The 21,471-nt window shown below is 45.5% G+C and overlaps 1 long non-coding RNA gene across 1 annotated transcript in view; it reads right to left on the minus strand.

The window, feature by feature from the left end:
* Positions 1–20,886, minus strand: part of LOC310900519 — a 179,156-nt gene extending 158,270 nt beyond the window's left edge. Inside the window, exon 1 of the long non-coding RNA XR_014585180.1 lies at positions 13,702–20,886. This is a non-coding gene — a long non-coding RNA (uncharacterized lncRNA). The remainder of the gene's footprint in view (positions 1–13,701) is intronic.
* Positions 20,887–21,471: the final 585 nt, after the last annotated feature.

A 21,471-nucleotide genomic window follows, 5' to 3' on the forward strand; every position in this document is an offset into this window, starting at 1 on the left:
GCTTAACTCCATTTTTGAAGGAGATTTAAGGCACCTTGTATTTTATCAGCTCCCTAAGCACTTCAGCCCAAACACACCACTGCTCCCCATCCCTCTTCTCCCAGTGCAGCTTCCCCAAGTCCACCACCATCAGGCTGGTACCACAGCGCAAACTATGGCCAGCCCCAGCAGCACCACGCTCAAAGCACTGACAGGAAAGTATCCAAGTCACTTTCTGGATGGGAACCCAGTCAGCTGCATTGTCCTGCTTGAGAAAGGTGTTATTGTCCTACACAGTGTTTTTATGAGCTTTGATGGACTGTGCCACACATGGATTTTTATGAGCCACCTCACCATACCTGCAGCATCATCATTCCTGTGCAGGAAGTCACCCAGCAGCTCCTGTAGGCTGTATGCTAAAAAAATGCCACAGTATGTTACAACCATAGAGTCAGGCATGTTAAAATGCTCTGAGACAATGCTCACTGAGAAGAGACCTGAAGAAGCACTAAACTGACCTTTAGTGGCTGCAGCAGGTCTGATTTTAATTTCAGTAAACTGTTCAACTCCCATGTTAGCGAGTGCCTCTCTCTCATTTTGGACCTAGGTAGACCAGAGGTGGCTGCTCATTCTGTTTGGTATGGTCAGCCCAGCCTGTTCCAGCTCCATATGCTCACCCTCAGATATTGCCAGTCTCTATAGGACCCATCGTTGAAGGAGATGATCTGGAGGATCAGCAGGAGGGGTGTTAGGACTATGCTGACTGATGAGGCATGCCTCCATCCTGCAAGCATCCTCCCCATGGGAGCAAACTGGCTAGCCCAGAGCTGCACCAAACAGAACACTGTCCCTGCTAGCCAGGTCCTGGCACTCAGCATGACCCGGCCATCCCATGTGTCACCCTGTGCTGAACAGACAGGCCAGCCTGCTCAGAGGCACCTGGGTGAGCTCTGTTCTGATGGAGATGTGCCCTCAGCCAGCTACAGCTATGACCCCACCTGGGAGGGCTTTAAGTTGCACTAGCCAGACGGAGTTGATGTGGAGTCACCTCTGCTTACTTTTTGTTCCCCTAAATGACCTTCTTCCCTGCCTCTCTCAGTACCCAGAGACTGCCCCTCTCCCTGCAACGTGTAACTAAACATGTCACGCTCCCTTACCCTCATGAGCTCTCCCTTGTGTCACAAGCAGAGACACAAACAGCCACATTTCAGTAGAAAGGGAGTGCTGAAGCTGCCAGCTGGGTACACACCTTGGTCACATCCTAACTATGTTGGAATGAAACCCATACACCCACCTTCCCACAGCACCCATGTTTCCACCAGGAAAAGTCAATTTTCCATGCCTGGATTTTAAGTCTGAAAACCAAGTTTGTGCTTCCCATGCAAGCTAATTTGCCTTAGCCCAAAAGAAGGTCAAAGAAACAGAGTTAAGAAAGTGCCAAGCCAAGCAGCCAGCTACAATAAATGCTACAGGTTAGAGACTGCTGTGCTTAGATGGGCAAGTCTGCATCTGGCCATCAAATGCCATATGAAAAAAACAACAAGAAGCATAAACCCAAGTTGTGGTGGGAACCACACAACATGCGAAATTAGGTACAACCCAGGATGTAAGGGAGATAGAGTTGCTGATAACTGCACAGAGGCAGACAAAGCTCACAAGAATGGCTACAGCAGCAGGACTTAGACCAAGAGAACACCTCAGCTACAGCTGTTTAAGATGTCAGGAAGCAGAGGAAGACCATCCAGAGACAACCTCACCCAGCAGAGACAGTCAGACACCAGGAGCAGATCCCCTGCAAATAACAATTACGCCAAGATGACACGGCCCTAGTTCAAAGCCCAGCATGCCTGTAGGATGTAGGCGCCTGCTAGACCACAACAGAATGACAGTAAAAGCTATGTCCTTAGGGTGGCCTACATACTGGCAGCCACTGGCTCCAGCAAGTCAGCAAAATACTGTACCCAAAGCAATAAAGATTGCCAAAAGACGCAATAACTTGCCTGTAACCAGGAGAGAGGTATCCAAGCTGCAGAAGGGAAAAACTTATGAGAAGCATCAGAAGTAAACCAGGATGCTATGAATGCCATCTCCAGACACATTTTGGAAATAATTCTGCTAATAAGGAACCCATGTCATTGCACAAGACGCAGGTGTCTCATATTCCCCAGCACCTGATGCAGAGAACAAAGGGTCTCCTATATAAACACCAACTCTACCCAGATCATTTTTAGCTCATGAATCTGTTGCTGGTTCCAAGCCTGTACTTCAAAGCAGCCAGGCCAAAACAAACTTCCCTCAGATGTATATAAAGAAAAGGTAAAGTGCCTAGCAAGCCAAAAAATAGTCTAGAAAAAGGAAAATAATTTATAAGTTCTCTTGTAAAAGAAACTTGCATGGATGGAGGAAATGATCTGGTAATGAGCTGAAAGGCAGCACCAGAGAAATTAAAGACTCCCATAACATCATCACCCAAAGAGAAACCAGACTGCAGAAAGCAGATAAGTCTTTTCAGAGAAAAGAGCTGAGAAGGAAGCAAACAGATGGTGTCACTAAGAGGAGATCAGCATTTGAGTGCAAAGGAGAAAGGCCCCACGCTTCCTGGATTTCCAGCTAACGGGAGCATGAAGCCTGCTCACAGGCCAAGGAGGTGAGCATGGCCACACTCTGGGCCACTGAACACCAGAACCTGCACACTTACCTCCCTACCTGAGGAAAACACTACTTATTTGATGCAGCCCCATATGCAACAGTGACAGCTTACCAGGTGTGCAAACAGGGGGCCTGAAACCTCACTTGGGCTCCACAGTAAACAGGAAACACATAGATGAAACATTGCACAAAGGCCTCCAGAGCCTCCAGCTACTGGTCAGAAACTATCCACAGCTGCCAACACGTCTTTTCTGCCAGCAAGAACTGAGTTAACCCCCCCCTTTTTAAAAAAACAACAACAAAAAAAGGATACTGACATACATCAGTTTTTCAGCCACCTCGAGGCCTTCTGCAAACACATATTGGCTGGACAAAGCATGCAAGGTAGAATTCTAGTGTCCCAACCTGCACATCAAGCCTTCACCCATACATCTGTATTTCTATTCAGATAACATCTCCCCTTTGTCATGCCTGCCTCCATTTCTCCTTTTTGCAGGAAGGGGGAGGAAATCCATCCCATCTCCACTGCTTTGAAGTTGGCTTCCAGCAACATAATAGCTCCGTCTTGAATCTCCCTCCCCGGTGTGTTATGCCAATTCATCTCCACTACCATAAAACATGTGAATAGAGCTAGGTGTACAGGGATACGGGCCAACACAGAAGGAACAGTTCGCAGGCTATGAAAGGAAAAAGGGTTGGAAAGCTCCCAAAAAAGGTCTCACACAGGTCAATGCAGGAGGCTCAGCTCCGTAGCAGTATGGGAGGAAGCAGCTTCATGTTACCAGTAGGTGAGCTGCCTGAAAGTACAATAAACACCTCGGCTAGGGGACGCTTTAGGTTACGCTCGGATGTTTCGTCTCGCACCTGAATTAGTGCGAGAAAGCAACATTCACGATGGCTGTAATGCCACTGAGCTGCTGCAGCAAAAGCATAGGGTTTCATTGCATTAGTCCTCCCTGGAAGTCACAGCCTCGCCTCACACCCACAGGAAGGCCCCTTGACATCTGCCTGGGGAAGCAGAACGGTCTCACAGCGGGCACAAACATCACGTTCATCGTAGCGCCTTTCACGCTGGCAGGGGGCTGAAAAAAGGCCCTGTAACACAAACAAGAACCCTGTCCAACCTATTCTCTTCTTAAGGGACCATACAGCCCACGTTAGCACAGTAAACTTTTCCGTCCACAAAGTTCAGAGGACAAAAAACTTCATTTTAAAAGCGTATCAGCTATAGGATCACGTGGCAGTTTTCTTACAGGATCATCACAACAACTTCCCTCCTGTTACGCAGCTTTGCTCCGTTAGTATTTTCTCAACATAGATGTTGAGTCCATATAGCACCTTTCAGAAGCACAGCTGGATTTTCAGCTAAGATGCATTGATATAGCTGGTCTCTTCTTTTCAAGCAGAATTTATTTTTCCCCAAAGTCAGGAAGGGAAAAAAAAAAACAGGTCTTCCCTGAGCCTGGGGCATCTCAGATGTAGGTTACTGCTGAAGAATTAGTCATTCATCCACAGCCAAGTTCTGCTTTCCCAGAAACTTCAGCGGGGGCTCGATCTTCCACCACCAAGCCCCAAATGCCCTTCCTTCCAGGCAGCACGATCTGTTTATGGGTTATGAACATCTCTGCAGGCAGAGAAAACATTTTTAAGCGATGACACACCTCACTCCTGCACCCCCGGCAATGCCACGACCAGATTCTGCCGGCAGATCTGTGAGGAGACCAGGCCCAGGACACGGCGCTGAGCGCCTGACTCGCAGACAGTGCCCGAAAGGCCGCAGGTTCGCACGAACTGACAGTGTGTGGTCAGGAATTAGGTTAGCATTGATTGGGGCGAGCTGGCGAGAGCATCCTTCACTTTGCCCGTAGACAGGCAGTCACATGAGGAACAGCTGGAGTGCACACAGAGCCTTCTTTAATTAAAGTGCGACTCGCCATTTCTCTGGCAGGGTGCCCAGAAAAGCAATAAAATGGCAACAGAGAAAACAAATGCTACATAACACGCTTCCCCACTCCTTTATGTTCCCAACTCCCCCTTCTCCCTCAAACGTAATCATCTTTCTTTTTATATTATTTTTTATTTTTTTAATAATCATTCTGTATGTGTGACAGGCTAGGAAAGGAAAAGGTCAAGAGTGAAGAAAAAAGGGTCAGAAGAATTGAAGCAGGCATTCATTGCCATTCAAGATTAAACATGTGGAACAACGTACCTGCTTATTAGGACATCTCCTGCTCTGAGAAAACATCTGCAAAGTATACACACCTTTTTTAGGAGACGCATGTGTCATGAACACATGCCTGCACCTCGTGGGGATGCTAACAGCATTCACGTCTCAGTCGTTATGGTAACATTTTTATTTCCCCCACCCCTTCTTCCTCAGATCTAATGCTTAAACAAGCTCAGGATTGTCAACACACCAATTGCTGCTGTCATCTTCCAAATTAGCCAAAGTTTGTTTGGTTTTGGTTTGCATTTCTCCAACCTCCATCTCCTGTCGCAAGCACACGGATGCAGGAGGACCGCTCTCTGCTATGGCATACAGCCCATTTCACAGACCGATCTGTTCCCAGCACAAAACCTGCTGGATGCTAATAATAACCATTATGCTATTTTTGTTGTTGCTGTTATATTATTAGGCTCTTTTCTGTACAGGGCATAGAAGGAAAGACACAGGGACAGGCAGAACAGAAGTGTGAAACCAAAGGCAGGTACACGCTGCTCCCATTGCAAAGGAAATGCGTAATCATACTCCAAACAGGAGAAAGGTTGTAAGGGATGTATGTGCTGAAAAAGGGTATTTCATGCTGGGAAAGCACCTTGGAGTTGAGAAATCAGGCACTTATCCAGTACAGGCAGTATAACTGGGGCTCAGTGGGACAGGGCCTGAGCAAGCACCTCCCAGCATGAGGAAGAAAGCTGGACCTAAATTAGAAACTAGCACCAGATCCTCAAACCCAAAGCCCACAAAGGAGCTGATCTGAAAGAGAGAACAGCAGAAATCTGGATCTTAATTTTTCAGCTTGAGCCCATCTCTGCATCAGATTTACAGTTTGACATGTTTATATTGAAACAAGATGGCTATAAATACAGTATATTTCTCTCCCAGTAGAGTCTGAGGAGAAGAATGTTTAAAAGCACTCAGCAGGGGACTAGCACAGCTCCCAGTGAATTTAATTATAAACTCCCTGCTTTTACTCCAAGTAGTTTAGGCTGGGAGCAGTTAGACTGCTTTTGAAAATCCCGCTTTATTTGTGTAGAGCTACAAATCTATATTTATATAGCTGGACATGCATTATAAGAACATATACAAGAACATTTTTATTAGCACAGATCAGGAATTTTCCATGCAGATTTTTTTTTTTTAAATTTAGGGGCTGCGGGAGAAAATACAAAATGAATTTAGTCCATAGGCAAAAAACAGATTGACAGAAAAATTGATATAGTGAACAGTCAAATTGTTTCACTTCAGCTCAGCTTGGGCTGAACCATCACCTCTGTGCACTGCCAGCATGCCCACAGGTGCTGAGAATTGAGGAAAGGACTCGTTCATCTCCCTGGGTTGGGCTCTCTCAGGCCAGACAGTGTGCCCCATCTTGCATCGGTCTCATTGCTGCTCTGAAAGCAGTCTGGTCTCATTCTGAATAAAACCAACACTGCTGTAAGTAGGCCAGCGTTGCACAAGAAGTTGCGAGTTTTATCAGATCCGACTGATGATCCACGGCAGGGACAAGAACCTGTTGCGAAATGTTATCTGTGGCTGTGTAATCTTACGTGATTACTTTTCTCATTGTCTGAGCAGAAGTAGCTTATATCATAAGCATTTCTGGCCTTTTGGTCTGCACAGAATGAACCAATTTTAAAAATGAAAAAAGGTAGAAGGCACAAAAGCTATTGTGGCTATACAGAGCCCTTAATTATAACACTTTACCTTTGGAGAAAACTATTTTTCATTAACTGAACGGGTAATAGGATATGATGGTGATTAAGTTTAATGGAGCAGAGTCCAAGGTGGAGAAGATAAAGTTACAACTGAGAATCCACTTTAAGTGCAAAACCAGCTTCTGTTTGGAAAGGTGTTTGATGGAAAACTGCACTGCTTCTAACTAAATGAGGTTTAAATAGGTGTAATTTTGTATGTATTAAAATTAAGATTCCTTTAGGTATAAACCATGTAAGTTTCCATGCAATTACCACTCCTGAGAAGCAGAAGAGAGCACACACCATAAAGAAAATGGCACTTTCTAATTTTATAAATGAGACCAAACACATGCTTTTCCAATGGGAGAAGGAAATAGATCCATCAATGAGCTAGGTTTAGCCAAAATAACTGAACAAACTTCAAAACCATTCACTCCAGCGAGTTTTGCCTCTTCCAGCCTAAGGGAAATATTTTCCTTCCTTATCCTGGCTCTGCTGACTTGGTCTGTATCACTTCTCCTCCCTGGGTCTGTCTCTCCCCCTGCCTCCTGTGCACCTTCCAGCTGCTCAACCCCAGCTGTAGCCATGAGGCGAGGTACTTGCACAGCTTTTTGGCATTTTTTACCTGCCTCTGCTCCCTGCATTTAACCCAGGGGTTTCCCCACAGGGAGGAAGGGGCAGATGTTGCAGGTGGGAATTTCTCCACCTGGGACTAATTTTTAGTCAGCCCCCACAGGCTATTGCAGTGACCTGCTCCCATCTCTCAAGCACTGAAAAAACACAGAAAAGACTAACTTCTTCATCAACCACTGTCCCCAGACAGAGCAGAATAATAGAGCAAGGAGTGGGGGGAAGATAATAAACAGACACCATCTCATAAGGATGTCTTGATGAGACAAATATCAGATGCTGAACAAAATGCATCCCCTTTTAAGTGGCATTTCTATATTTAACACCAGCTAAAATGTGATAATTTACACTGTCACAACATGTCTCTTAGAAACAGTCCCATTTTATTTGCAGTCAGCTGAAGTCTGGAATTCAATTTCTGACCTCCTTTCTAGGAGGGGGAAAAAAAAAGAAAGCTAACATCTGGCAGAGCTGGGTATTTATTAGACTTTATAAAACTCCACGCTTCTGTTATACATAAGACAGGCACAAAAGGGGCCCCCAAAGTGTTATTTCCTCACTAGTGTGAAACAAGTGGCTTATTCAGTAAGTTTTCAAAGAACAGAGGCAAATGGATTATCTCAAGGAGAAGTCAAACACAGAGAAACGCACTGTAGCTCACTGTTGGGTTTAGCTGCCTGGTGCTTGTGGAGGGAACAGGGAAATCTATAAAATCCATCATCGCTGTGTCCAGCTGAGACTTTACACTTCTCAGGGAAATCTGAGCTGTGAACCACCAACAGCTGCTTTTCTCCCAACCTGTGAAATCACCCATGGAAGGAAAGTGTTTTCTTAAAAAACTTCTCAAAACACAACAAGGAAGAGCCCGCTAAATCCTCCAACTCCTTGTGCTGGGTCAAGACAACAAGATTTTCCAGCCTAGCTGCGACCATCGGGTGTGATGAGGTGTGATTTGCAACTAACGTAGCTGTGCTGGCAAAAGCCCCAGTCTGGCGAGAATTACATGGGCTTTTGCTTGTTTTCCTTCTCCATCTCCAAAGCACAGGTTGCCCACTCACAGCCAGGCCCTCCCCAGGGTGCTCAGCTGGTTTCCCACCCCCCAGATCTCTCTGAACATGGACCTGGGCTCAGACCTGACTTGGTCTAATGTAGAACCTGCTGTCTCCTACACATCCCACCCTGGGGTGATGCTCCTGGAATCTGCTTTAATCACAGGGCCCAACACTTGGGCCCTGCACAAAATGGCGTTTTCTGAAGTGCATGTATAGGGAGGAAAGAAAAAATGCACCACTGCTTGGTAGTGAAGTTCAGCCAGCAAAATCAAGGAACTGCATGTGACCTGTAACAATGAGGATAATTTTTCCACCTGACTTAAAAGAAGCAAAACTGTTCTAAGTTTGGCTTTTTAAGTCATTGCACTTGCTGCCATCAGCAAGGCCACTCATGGAGATGGAGGAGGAGAGTAGGTTTGCACCCCCACACCTGGATACAACAACTCTCTTCCATCTCATACACCACTGTTGATGCAATGGGGCACAGGCAGCAAAGACTTGTGTGTACCAGTAAACTGCAGTGTTCAAACACACTGTTTGGAAAGCAGAAGGTGCTTTTAAGGTAATTATTTTGGGGAGTGAAATGTTCCCAGTCTTTCGAGGATGAAGGGTGACCCTGTTGGGATGAGCAACATGGTGCTTGGTCCTAGGGCTGTTTGAAGTGAGGCAGAGCTGCCAGACAGTGGAGGAACAAAAAAGAGTTCTGGCTGACCCCTGGCTCCAACCATGGCACAAGTCCCCCATACCCTCAGGACACACCAGGGGGCTGAAGCTGAGCCCATCCCAGGTGGGTCCCACCAGCCAAGCTAGTTAATCTTCAGTTAATCTTCCTTCTCCACACCAAAGAATTATAGTTGCTACAGGTTCTTAACACCGAGATATCATCAACCAGTAACACCAGTTTGCTGATGGGCTGTGTTTCTGCTTAGTGCAGCAGTACAACAAGCTGGAGGAGGCTGACCTGACAAAGGGGAAGAACAATTATTTAAAAAAAATCATACGGTGAAGCTGTTAAAAGATCCTCTTTCAACCAACCTAGAACAATTTGGGTTGCACTCAACAAATACTCTTAAGTGTATAAACAGTTTCAGGGCATTTGGCACCTTTCACAGACTGAGACACAGATGATGTCTCTTATTGCAGCATTTCAGGCATTAGTCTCCGTTCAAATCCCCTCCCTGTTGAATTCAAGGTCTTTCTCCTCCAAAAATAGCCTGACCATCTAACTATAGGGCACATCCAGAGGCTGGCACAACATGGTCTCTCCAGACACCAGGATCTGTGCTGCCCTCCTGGGCTTGGCCCCAGCAGACCAAGGGCAGAACCAGTTTCTCTTTTCCCTGTCTCCTCATGTTTCATAGAGGCAGCAACAGAGACAAAAAGCAGCCCACGGCCAAGGCACCCTGCTCAAGGACCAATCTCCTCATCCCAGGATATTGTCTCATAAAAAAGGAGCCATGTGGCAAGAGGAAAGAGGAGAGAGAGAGGGGCCAGGTACCTGTTTCTACTCTGCAAGTCCAGCCCTTCAGTCTTATTTATAGGACTCATGCATAATGCATTTTTGGTCAAATAAAGCGCTCGTTTAACCCTGAAACTTTTTTTTCCCCTTTTACTTTGCAAATTCAAAAAACAGTCAATTGGAGGCCAATCTAAGTAATTGCAATAATTACTTTAAGGTTGAGCTATTGACTCAGCCTAAATCAATTTATTCATTCAGCCCGTGCCCTTCGCCCCACCGGCCAGGTTTTATACCACCTAGCCCAGGGTGGCAGGTCCACCCAAAGAGAGGGAGACGAAAACAGCTGCCTCGGTCCCTGCCTCCCTCTGTCTGCAGCAGAGATGTGCCTGTTACCTAATGGCATCAAATTAACAAATGAACAGGTCTGGTAGACCAATTAGCAGAGAGTGCAAGCAATTTTCAAACAGGCTGCAATTGTCAGCTAATGACCTTGGGAGACGCTTTTTTTTTTTTGCTTCTCTCAGAAAAGTCCACATTAAAACCGAGTTGATAGCAGCTGAGTGTCACTTACTGGGCTTTCATCTCATGGAAATGCACTGGGTGAAAGAGAGAAAAGAGGACAAAACCAGGAGGCTGTGTCAGTGTAATTCAAGCTTTACCAGTCAGTTAAGAGGGCTGCAACTTTGCTCAGCAGATGGATCAGTTTCTCTCTGGAAGCATGAGCTTCTCCACACTGAGTCGTGCACTAGACATGAACTGTGGGGACCATGGGATGAGCTGGGAAACAGCAAGATTCCCTCACTTCCTTATTAGCCCAGGTTTTCATTAGGGCTTTCATTAGTAAAAGACAGCCACCTTCTCACAGCACTCAAGGAACAGCCCAGGACAGAGTCTGGCCAAGAGAGTTTCCCTATTACTCCTCCTATTTTAAAAACCAAACCAAGAACACTGTGTGACCCACAAGTAATTGTCTGCCCCTATCAAGGGTTGATAACATGTATCAAGGGTTAGCTACATTTCAGGCTCTCCTGGAGAGCACAGTAATGAGCATAAGGTGGGACAAGATGGATGTTGGCACACCAGTGCATCTTGTCTGGGACCACAGCCCCACGTAGTTGCTCTGCAGATCATATCTCCTTTCTCCAGCAAACCCCTTTGCAGGAGCTGCAGTCAGTCCTGGACCACTGAGAGAACTGACAGCCACCATCACAGGAGACCTCTAGGCTAAAAGAGGAATGTCAGGTCTGCACCTGGGGGAAGCTGGCTGGGCACTGTTGAAGGCAGCAAAGTCCCAGTGATGTGCATCATGGAAGATGCATCACATTCCTGGGAAGGAAAATCCCAAGTTCTCTGAGCATGCAGGTTTTGTTCCACATCTATCCACTGCAGCACAGCAAAATCTTAATATTTAGAGGACTTTAGAGCAGGTTTCTGTTTTGCTTGGCATTCCCCATCCCTTCCTCAGGTAACTGGATTTCATGATTCCCAGAGGAGTATCACAGGGCAGCTGACAGAGGGAACAAGGTAGTCCACAAGAACAGAACTACAGCTGTGTAATTTTCTTGAATGGCTTTCAGTATACCCCTTTGTAACAGCCCATGTTCTCTCCCATGCTCACGATGCTTCAGGTCCTCCCCTTTCTACCATGCCACTCTGCCTGCACTTGGGAAGATCACACTGGAGTCCCTGGTGGTGGCCCCATATGGCTTCCTTCTGCTGCCACTTCCACAGAAGTCCCAAGACTGGGGTATCTTTGAGATCTCTCCCCCTCTGTCAGCTACAGTTGGCATCAACAGAGGGGCTCCTCCTTATTAAAGGTCAAGAGGAAGATAAGAGACTGCAGGTGTATGGCTCCTGCAATTGCATCTGTCTTGTTCCTTTAGGAAAGCAGGTTTAAAGATGGGACTGAAGGGATTAAATTTTCTTAAAATGCTTCAGGACAGCTTTGCTGGGAAATATACTGCATATCCACAACTCCTCACAGGAAAGAACAAGATGTAAAGATTTTAATGGTAATTTGCCTAGGAGGAACAAGTCACAAATTACTTTTGTCTTGGATGCTCCTGACTAAGGATCAGGCCAAAATGAGCCTGACAAAGCCTCTGTAATATCTCCTTACCATGAGGTAGTAATAGCATCATCTGTCCTACAGCGTCAGGGTCACAGATGATTGTGTAAATCAATGAACTAAACAATTATCTTTTATCTGAATCAGCTATTCTGTAAGCTATTTATTTCGTAGTGCAGTGTCTCTGAAGTCTTAATTCTAGTTCTGTTATCAGGCCTGGTCTGAAACCTTCACAGGCTCCTGTGCCTCAGGTTTCCCACAACATAATGGGGATATTAGCAACAAACCAGCTTCAGAAAGGGCTTAGAAACAGAAACTGATATTAAAAGGTTACTATGAACTACATAAAACCTCCTGCTGTCACGCAGCCTTCAATGTTAGCACTTTCTTGACTTGTTACAGCAATAAAAAAAATAATAGCACTTGTACAGGTGTAGACAAGCTGTCCTTTAGGCACCACCAGAAGCCAGGAGAGACCAAAATAAAGAGCGAAAGTGGACTGTCATCCACCTTTTAACAACTGCTGTATTGCGGCTACAGGAATAGATCTCTACATCCAAGGACTTGCTTCCCCCTCAGCCTGCCCTGGTTCCTCCCTGGGGGGCTGGGACAGGTCCAGGCTGGCAGGTCCCTGCAGTGCTTTGCTCCCCTTCTCTTACAGGGGAGACAAAGTTAGTCACAAAATTTCCACAAGTATACAGTAAGTGTTGCCACTCCTTGCTGATAGCCAGGGAATCGACAATATAACTCCACAAAAACCCTACCAGTCTTGTTTCTTGTGGTCTGTTGTACTCTGAATGGCTTCATACAAGCTCTATCCCCACAATACATCTGGGAAACCAAAGGACAGAAACATTCATCTAAGAGCAAGCCAGGAGGATTCAGTAAGAGACAAGACATTTTCTGCTGAGATAGGAAGTGAGCTGATGAGCTGATAAGTAGGAGAGATTTTATGTGGCTATGAATACATTGTGTTTATGTGGCCTTATACCATAAGTATGAGTTAATAAACAAGATCTACTTATATGGCTATCTATCACATCCAGCTGGTGGTAAGTACATTGTAATGACATAACCCTACATCCCATATATCCAGATATGCCTTGCTTCTTCTAGCAATTTATTATAGTGGTTGTGGACATAAATGTATCTATTTGGTATTTATTTAGTGTACACTGAATGACTGGGATTACATTTTACACACTTGAGCTTGTGTGTATGTATGCATGTGCTTGCAACCCCGTTACAGGCACCTTAAAATCTCTTAGGATTCAAGCACCCTCATCTCCTGCTGCCCAGTAGCTCACCTTACGTTTCTGCAGAGAGCAAAATGCCGGGTTCAGAGCTCTGCAAGTCTGGGTGGGTGCCCAGCCTGAAGGGCCCTCCATCCATGAAAATGAGTGCCCTGATTTTTACATCATCACTTTGAAATCACACTTAACACAAGCCAGGCTAAGCCAAAACCTAGCAAAATAAAATCTAAAGTGGAGCCTAACGTTTCAAAGGTTTGTAAAGATGTCTATTAGAGAAAGGAAAGAAAAGGACATTTCATATCGTTGCTTTAAGCTCAAAACCAATAGAAAAACCGATTCCATGGGGGTTAATTGAGAGTCTGGAGACTCTTACCTCACCAGGCTTGGTCACAGGATGCCCTTTCTGCATTCTCAGTTTGCATTCACAAAAAAAAAAGTCCTGGATGAACACAGCATGTTGCCTCACCTTCTCGAATTCAAACTCCCCTAAGTCATCGCATCAAGGATGCATTGACCCCCCCCCCACACACACAACTGGAGGTAATTTCACCAATCTTCCCTCTGGGCTAGGGAGAGCTCCTCTCTCTTTGGAAATGCAAATATGCAGTTGGGTGGCCAGGTGCAGCCATCTCCTGTGCTTGAAACCCATTAGCAAATCATTCAGGTCCTAAAGAACAATCTGATCCTTCCTACCTGGGCAGGTGCTCGGCAGCCCTCAGCGTCAAGTCTTTCTCCATCCTTTGTCGCACGAACGTGCAAATTGCCAGCTCAGATCTGACTGAACATGCACATATGTTAATGCAGGGTGCTCTCAAACGCCTCTTGGCTGAGGTCGGACCAAAGCAGAATCAGCCACTTTAGGATGCAAATGCCCTCTGGGGGAACTGATTCCCCCAACTCCTCTCCAGGAGAAATACCGTGACACCCTCCTACTCTGCTGGAGATTAATCGCTTTAATACCTCCTAGAAACTTGCTGCAGGTGTGAGCACCAACAGGAGATTGCCCCCATATATTTCCAATGGATATTTATCACAAACAGCAGTTGTAGTTAATTTACATTTGAAAAAAAATCTTTTAAACTTTTAAGAAGTTAAAGTTCATTTGGAGAATTTTGAAATAGTCAAAGTATTTTTCCTGTCCCCAGTTAAAGGGGTCAATTTGCAAAAATATGCTCATTTTCCACTTTTCATCCTCAAATTGTCAAAATTTCTGACACATCCTCCCTAGCTCTAACTCTGGAATCAGAGATGTTTTAGATTTCAATAGCATAACGGTAGGTTTTGTTTTGTTTTGTTTTGTTTTTAAGGATTGGCTATGGGGTAAAGTGACAAAAAAAAAAAAAAGATCCTTTGAGCAACAGCCTTCAAATTTCCTTTTGGCAAAGAAGCATGCCTAAATCACCCCATTCCTGATGAAGGAAGGTTATAACTGATGGAGGGAAATTATGTAAACTTGGGTATGCACATGAAAGCAGTGAGTTATTCCATGGACGCCACTGCAAAACCTTCATTTTACACTGCCTTTGGCAGGAGGAGAAAAAGTTTAAACACATTAACCAATTTAAATAGGCAAAAGAAAGGGGAGTAATTTCCTTTAGAATCTTTAACACACTGTAAATCAAAGACACTTTCTGGAAAACATAGCAGACATACAAAACCAGATAAAAGACAACCCAAAAGGAAATCAGCTAATTGCTATAGAAACAACAACAACAACAACAAAAAAGGTCAAAGTCTGGTGTGTTAGATCCTTGCTCCCTGGTTGCAGGATTTTCCTTAAAAAAGGAAAAAGAAAGAGGCATGTCGATCTGGTTTCTGTCTGCCTCAGTCCATCCAGTATGTGCCCAAAAGGTAACCAAGAGGGTTTGGTCGGTACTGTCATACTTGTTTAATATCTCGGTGAGCCAAAGGGATGCTGAAGATAGTAGGGAAAAGAGCAGCCTTGTTAGCCCACCTTTGATCTTTCGTACACGAGATATACAAACAAAACACTGCACATGAAAATTGGCCTGGTCCTTGAGTTTACTAGGACAAAGAGCCAATGTTGAAGCACAGAGATGACTGGAAAGCAAAGTGGGTGCTGGGTCAGAGGATGGAGAGCAAGACTGGTGACATTTGAAGACCATTTTACAAACCAGACCCCAGCTGAGGCTGGTCTGAGGCTCTCAGACCAGTTTTACTGCAGTGGTGGAGTTGAGTACCCCACTCGTGCTACCCACCCAGCTGCAGTGAGCCGGACTGCTGCATGGGGTGTAGGTCTCCTCTGCCACATGATATCTGAAAACTTCTGGTTATCTCTGTTAATGTTTTTTAGTATTAAATAACTCCCTGAGAATAGTGGCTGCTCAATGACAAACATCCCATTCAGCCAGCCCAGCTCCAGGAGGGGTCACATCAGGATCACTGCAGGTATGTGGGGGCAGAACCTGGTCCATCTCCCTCAGCCCACCCTGCCAGCCAGCATGTGTCACAGCTTAGTTTCGCCCGTCTTCACTTTCTTTTATCTACTGTGTGGGACAAGGATCTGTGATTTAAATGTCTGAGACCGTCACTTCAAATTGCACGTATCCCTGCTGAGAGCCTGAAACAGATGCCAAGAATGCTGTTTTATAGTCAGTAACATCAAGGCTGACTCAGATTATGAGAGAAACTCGTCCTCTGCTGAAATCAATGAGATTCCTCTGCGAAGTACCATACTGTTTGGTTTGTGAAGCATGAGGGCCTGGGAAGTCATTTGGTATATATATTTTTGCTGGCAGTATTTAATTACATAGCCACTTGACATTTCTTCCACAACAGCGCTGCCTCACCATAATGAATGTGCTCGAGGTATGAGTCAGTGCTGGGCAGCAAAGGAGAGCGTTTACTGCCTTCTTTGTCTGCAAGGAGAGAAAGGAGCGTGAAGGCTGGGGAGAGAAGAGAAAGCCGTTTGTTTTAGCTGGGAATGACAGTGCGATCCCTGTCACTTCCCTCACCCGTCACTCATGGTGTGCTCAGCATCGATCAGTCCCTGGGGGCCTGCTGGTGGCAAGGGCTGGGCCCTCCTGGGTGCCACAGGACATGCGGTGGTGTAGAGGTGAGGTGCTTGGACAAAGAAGGTGCACTGCAGGCAGGAACTCAACCTCCTGGCTCTTAACTTCTCTTCAGCCATCCATTCACTCACCGGGCAGCAATGGGCACAAGAAGAACCCTAGGGTTTGAAGAGAGCACGATAGGTCAGGCCTGGGGCTATGCATCCAACAATAAGGAGCCAAGTGTCTCAAACAGCTGCTCAGTAAGGGAGAGACATTGTTCTCTGCTTTGGCTGAGACAGGGGTTAGCAGAAAAAAATAGTTTGTGGCAGGTTAAGGGAAGATGAGATCACCGTGAATTAAGGTTGCATGAGCAATCCTGAGTCTGGCTGGCCTTATTGCAAAGACCTGCACAACACTGAGCAGCAGTGGGGTTTGTGGGGAAGCAGCATGTAACAGCTCACACTGAACAGGACAGTAATCACAGTGATAAGGATAGGGCAACTAAAAATTCTCCATGTTTTCAGTTGTTTTCTTTAAAAAAAAAATAGAAAAAAGGAAGCAAACAAAAAAAAACCCTACCTCCTCTTACTTCCCTCAACAGCAGACAGACATGATATAGGAATTTCTTGGCACCAAGTTCCCACAGATGCCAGACAATTCTTCCCCAAATGTTGCATTACAACAGGTCACATAGTCCTACAATGTGGAAGATAATGCTCCATGGGGCCAGGTGGACATCTCTGCTTCTTGGACTAAAAATGATGCATTCACTACTATAACAGAGTTTCTGCTTTCACTTTTTTTTTCTTTTTTTTTCTTTTTTTTTTTTTTTTTTTCCCCCATTCTTGTCTCTAACCATGGTCTTCCAAAACGGTAAATATTTCTGGTTGTAGTTGAAGGTTAGTTGAAAGTGTCATGCTCTGCTCTTCATGCTCCCTGAGGACAGAATAAATCAAGGCTGTAGAATGAGAGGTTAAGGCCTATGAAACAATTTCTGATGGTCAGAACAGCAAAGCACTAGTGAGAGTCCTCAGACAGATGGCAGAGGTTTCTCAGGACAGAAAAAGGTATCTGCCAGGTACAGGTTAGGTCAAGCTGATCCTGTCAAAGACCATAAGCGTGGACAGAGAAGCTCCTGAACTTCCTTCTAGCCTTTGCTTCCACGATTTGTGGCCACCAGTAAGGGCTTGGTGTAAGACAGGACTCACAGAAATGGGAACATGTGTAACTTTAACCTAGCTGAAAACACAGCAGTAAGGTTACAAGAATGGCCGCACTGGATTACACCATGGGTCTTTCTCACCTGATGTCCTGCTCTAACATCAGTCAGTCAAGTTTTCCCTAGACACCTAGGGAAAGGTAGGAGGATGGGGCAAGCGTATAGCAATACCTCCTCAGAAAGCTCTCCTAGATCCCAAGATTTTCAATTTGAAAACTTCTTGAACCCAAACCATCATCTTTGCTGTAAACTAACTCTGGTAGACTCTCTTTCAAGTGTTTCTCCATCCCTTTTAAAGTGCCCAGTGATGAGTTCCAGTGAAGCTATGAGCCGTATGACAATGCTGTTTGCTTTGAACTTGTATCCCTGTAGTGAATTCCTAGTTTTCCTATAGACTTAAAGAGAAAAGAAAAAGAGTCTGAATGCCAAAATATTCTTTACTTGTCTTCTTCTGACGCTGCAAGCACTGTATCCCACCCCCAGAGGACAGCTGATAGCCTCTGTCTTCCACAACCTCACCCAAACTGAAACCCCCTTTTGCCAGGGGCACGTCACAAGGAAGCCACTCCAAACCTCTCCTCATCTCTGCAGCACTTCTGGATCTGCCTATCTATTTTGAGGTGTGTACATTCAGAGCTGCACAGAGCACTCAGTGCAGGGGGACCTTATTTTGATACCATGGCAGAATGATGCTGGTGGCTTATATTCTCTTCCTTATCTGCAGTGACATGGCAGGGTGGGCCAGGAAACAGCACAGGTCAACCAAAGCACGCAGCCAGACTGCCAGTGTGATTTAAAACTGCTGCCACTGCATCCTTACTGTTCGCATTGCCAGCTGTAGCTGGATTAAATGGTCCTAGCAAGAGCACAGAAGTGCTCTGTGTGTTTACAACTTCTATTACAATGGGGATATAACCCCGGGATGACCGTACCACAGTCCAGCCCTCAGCACATCCCAAGCACACACAGCCCTTTCAGCTAGCGGGTTAAGACACGCAGATGCCCATAGCCAACAGGACCTTTTGACTCTGTTTCTGCTCTGAACAGTCACCCAGGTGCAGCAGGGGCAGCTGGTCCTCACCCTTAGCTTGGCTGAAAAATGAGGCTTCACGTCATGACTCAAGCTTACTATCTGTGGGGACACCAGCGGTCCTTCCTCTACCACAGTGCACCTGAAAAAAAAAAAAAAAGAGAGAGAGACAAATCTAAATACAGCATTCTTCTCCAAAAGTGCAATTTGTTTTTTTTTAACAGGAGTAAAATGTCTAGTTCTGCATGTCCAAAGTGTCTGACAGCTTCTCCCTGCTCTACAGGCTGTTAGACTGGCAGCAAAGCCTTTGCTAAGTGGAGTTTTACTTTGTTAACAATATCTCTTTCTTTTTTTCCAGACCACTGCTTTTCTTCTTCTTGGGGACATTTGCCATCTGTTTTATAATTTCGCCATTATCTGATGGTAGGACTCAATGACCTTTCTAGACTTTAATTAAAGTTTCTTTCTTTTTAAATCATCTTCATCAAATTCATGTTTCCAAGCCACCTCTCTTGTGAATATTTTATCATTCTGACTGCAAGGAGATACATGACAGAAATATATTAACTATTTTTTGTTTTATCAAACTGATGAATTAATCTGTGATTGGGTATGAAAAGGGTAGAAAATGTCTCCCAAAGACTATATAGATGTCATGTTAGTCATTTTATGAGTCACTTTACAATTTTTACACTATTTGAGTTTTCAACTGCAAATGCAGCTTTTAGCAGTTCAGAAAACAACATGTAACCACCCAGTTAAGCCTGGCTAAGCATTTACAGCATCCAGACTTTGCTACAGCACACACAGAGTGGTGGGATTGCCTTTCTTTGCAGCGTGTGCTTAAGGTGGTGGAAAGGAGGTAGCGAGGTCGTCCCAGATGGAGGGACAGGAGGGGAGCAATGGGGACACGAGCTCTGGGCACGCAACCTGTGAGCATGGCTGTGGATCAGGCTCCTTTCTCTGCTGTAGATTTATTTGGTAATGAACTAACTGCAAGTGCAGTCCCGGCTGCATCTGGTCACCTGCAGTTGCTGTTGGGACTGCTGCACCCCGGAGCACACGCCTGTGAGTGCAAATCTCCACAAGGACCAAAAGGTGTTGCTCAGATTAGGAAACACACTCCTCATTTAGCACTCTGTGGTACAATGACCCCCTTTCTTGTGCTTGCCGAATAGTGTTGCACAGAAGTATCATAAAAGACTGTGCATTTAATATCTTCATAATATGATGTAAGAGCTTTTACCAGAGTAACTACCAAAACGGAATTAGAGAAAAAAGTAGCCTAATGTTTCGACTGCTAGTTAAAGCATAAAAAAGAACTAATACTCAACAATCCCCTGGTGAGAGGGAGGAGAAGGCAAGGTGAGTCCATCCCTCTCTGATGAGTATTGAGTGGTCTCCTGCCTCCCACCCCTCCTAGCAAGCAAGTCGAGACTTTAAGGGATGGCACAGACAAGTCCAGAGCATTTTAACTTCAGATGGCATTGCATTGCCTCTGTACCTTCCCCTCCACTATGGTAAACACACAAGGCAAGGAAACTCCAGCCTGAGTTAACAGAGGGTGTTTATAGATTCACCTAAGGGAAAAAGAAATAGAAACTGGGTTATTAAACCATGATTATTAAAAAGGGGTCCTGAAACATTATAGCAAGTATCCAGCTCCCTAACACACAACCTCCAAGCCATTCGAAGGATACTCAGCTTTGAGGGAGCAAAGAGACACCTTTTGCATTGAAACAGGACAGGGAGCAAGGACACCTCTGCTCTGTTCCTTGCTTTACTGTAAATTATCTGTGCTAATTGCTGAGGCTTTCCGTGCCTCGGTTTCCCCATCCTTGTGATGGGGAGGATGCTACTCCACTCCTAAGAAGCATTCAAGGAGTACACAGAACCCCTGTATGGACAGTAGGTTTTCTTAATACTTGTGGCACTGGGCAGTGCTGCACCTGTCCATGCATCTGTCCATCCATCCCTCCATCTGCAGGAGCATGCAATCTGCTGAGGGATCTTGTCCCTTCCCCACTGCTCTTGCAGGCTGTACCTCCCCTGCAGCAACACTTCACCTCCATCTCCCCATTGCCCTGTCTGCAGCGCAGAGAGTGATGCGCAGGACCCCGTGGGACTATTAGTTGCTCTGAAAGCAAACCTTTCCCCTCCTACACTGGCCTCTGCAACACATAGCAACACCTCAGGGAAATAATTCAGCCCCGCTGCCTGCCGCTCATCTCCCTGATCAGCGATCCCACCGACGGTTTCCTCCCACCAAGCAACTCTCTGCTGATTTTATGGCACAGCCCAAACAAGCGCGTTGTGCTTGGGCTTTTCCCCCTCCGGTTGGAGAAGGAGGAGTAATTGCATTTGCCACCTCTGTTCGTACACCCACAAGCCACTGAAAGTGAGCCATTATTCTCATTTACAAACAGGTAGGTAATCTCTTCTCACATGCCCTTAAAAATCATTGTGCTATCGGAGCAGACTGTGCAGATTAGCCGATACTGGGAGATTGTCTTCAGCAAAGCAGTAAAAGCCCTAAGTGCACTAGATTGGTTTTTGATTGACTTTTGGAGGAATAGTATATCAGAAGAATCCCAATAAGCTCTCCCTGTGGTATTTTAAGTGGATATAATGGTCAGAACTGACAGACAGTAATGAGCCTTGTAGACAGGGGCAACTGTATGTTATTTAATTTCCACTAAAGAAGATATCTCAGCAAGGAAGCTCAGGTTTAAGACAACACACAAATACTCAGCAGCCAGATTTTGTTCCCATCAAAGCTGAAGCACAGGGTGGTCAAATTCCTTCTACAGCTTAAAATTTGGGGGCAAACATCTTAAATGTCACCAGTCAAGGAAGGCAAATAAAAAATTACTTCCTCTTCGGAAAGACCGAGCGAGCGCATCTCTCACACACACTGCTTCCTAGCATCTAATGGCTTTCAGACGAATCATTTCAAGCTGAAAATGCGAAATCACTGATTAGCACCTGGGGAATTTCAGCTTGGATGTGGGAGAATGAATCCCCTTCGCATCAAATGTCAGGCAGTGCGGCACGGACACCCTGCAGCCAGAGGTGCTGGGGGGGGGGCGTTCTTTGAAGTTGTGAGGCTTGAAGGAGAGTTTTGTAGAGAAGGTGGATTAATCACCCTGTCAGGACTCAGGAGGGTCTCCCTGGCATTGCACTTTTCCCTGAATCAGAAG

The sequence above is a fragment of the Anser anser genome (genome assembly GCF_964211835.1).
Source record: "Anser anser genome assembly, chromosome: 5".
In the NCBI taxonomy this organism is placed as follows: domain Eukaryota; kingdom Metazoa; phylum Chordata; class Aves; order Anseriformes; family Anatidae; genus Anser; species Anser anser.